This window comes from Vigna radiata, chromosome 6, assembly GCF_000741045.1.
Source record: "Vigna radiata var. radiata cultivar VC1973A chromosome 6, Vradiata_ver6, whole genome shotgun sequence".
NCBI lineage: Eukaryota > Viridiplantae > Streptophyta > Magnoliopsida > Fabales > Fabaceae > Vigna > Vigna radiata.
Genome location: NC_028356.1, coordinates 13,263,272 through 13,265,211, shown reverse-complemented (window position 1 = coordinate 13,265,211; position 1,940 = coordinate 13,263,272).

Here is a 1,940-nt window from a genome sequence, read left to right as displayed (position 1 = left end):
AAAAAAAAGGGCACGAGATCAGAAGAGTTAATATCAATATCAGACCATCACAAGAGGAGGAACAACAACAGAAAATAGGCACTGATAGAGAACACTGAAAAACATTTTNTTCTTATCCATCGTCTTACCATCTGAGGACATTAAAGAACCATCATTCATCTCCATCACCTCATCATCACAGAACATTGGAGAGCCCACGACCATATCTCGACCATTAGCTCTAGCTTTNCGGAAGCACGCAATATCAGATAAAACAGAAGACAACCAAGAAGAAGAACGCTACTGGAGGAGAAAGCAATGAGACTAGAACCGAAAGGAAGAGTTTCTTTCTTGAAGCTGCCAAGGTAAGTCCTCTAAGTTCTTTGATCTCACTCGTGTATGTGAATGTGTGTTCCCCTTTTATACATACATGCTTGGATATGAACAAGTTATATTTGATTAATGTATATAGTGCGGCTNCGGTTGTTTTCTTTGTCGCATCATCCTTTAATCAAAACTGAATTCTTTAATCAAAACTGCCTCCAAAACATTAGTTTCAACCCCTTCAAGATTCATCAAGCAATTGACAATAGAAAATAGGCATATATGTTCCCCCAACATCAAGATTCCCATACCCCTTTGGCACCCAAAAAAAAACATGTGATAAAAAGCAAACAGAAGCAGTAGAGGCATTCATATCAAAATAGAAAAGTAAAGTAGTTTTCCCCCTGGCAGACCATAAGCGTGTCTGCTACGGTTGCCTTCCATCCCAAGGTCATCTTCCACCTGTATCAGACAAACACACAGACCAAATCGGAAGTCCTGTGCTATTTTATTCCCAGGACAACTTGCCTCATCCATCTTTGGTTTCGTTACCCGTGACCAACTAACCCAGATAATGAAACTATGCTCCCATGCTCCCGTCCATTTCCAATCAGCAAAAACAAAAAAAAAACCACAAAACCAACTTCTTCATCGTCACCAGTTCAGCCTCCATTCACCCATTAGCGTCATCCCTACTCAAGCACAACACACACTTTCCAGTCTCAGTAAACAGAACATCAAATAATAGAAGAATTAATCAATAAATGGCATCCAAAAAATTCTCATCCTCGACACCGGCGATGGGTGTTGCTGGTGATGTTTGGCATTTGAAAAATCCTCGAATGGAGAGGGAGGAGAGTGACTCTGGTGGCGCCGGTGAGGAAGCGAACTCCGGTTGGGGGGTGCGGTGACCATCTCCGTTGACGGTGGCTGTTTTCATCCATGGTGGTGGAAACTCGTCTCAGTGAAGCCACGGTCCTCCTCTCTTATGCGTGGACGGGTCCTGTTGATGACGGGTGTTGTCGACGACACCCTAGGTCGAACGACGACGGCTCCGGCAGCGGGTTGCATCGACGGCGCGACCTTGGTTCGAGGTCCGGCGAGTGCGTCAGCCTCGCAGGCGAAGAAGAGAGGAAGAGAGAGGTCGGAACAGCCGCCGGCGACACCGTGTTTCTCGGCTTGCAGCGGCCGGCGTAGTTGATTCCGACGACAGTGGCGGTGTGTGTGAGTGGGTGGAGGACACAAAACCTCCATGGTTCTCTCCCTCTCGAGAAAACCTAGCTCTGGCATTTGGAATATAAGTGTGAAATGAGATGGGGAATGAGAACCCTATTTTCTGAGTTAGGCAACCAAGCCTTGGGCCAACGTTGGGCCTTTTCAAAAAAACCTTTCCCCTTTGCACCCCCATTTTTCGTATTCACAGCCCCCCTTCATTTTGATTTTCTCTTTGGGCCAAGTAAAAGAAAGCAACAACAAAAAAACCCTTTTCGCACCCCCTGCTTTAGCTCTCACACCCCCGCTTCCTTTGGGCTCAAGTCCAATCTGGCTAAAAAACCCTTTTCCCTTGCGCACCCTCATTTCTGCTAAATCTCACCCCTTTTCCTCTGGGCTTAGGCCCAATCTGTTTATAAAAAAAA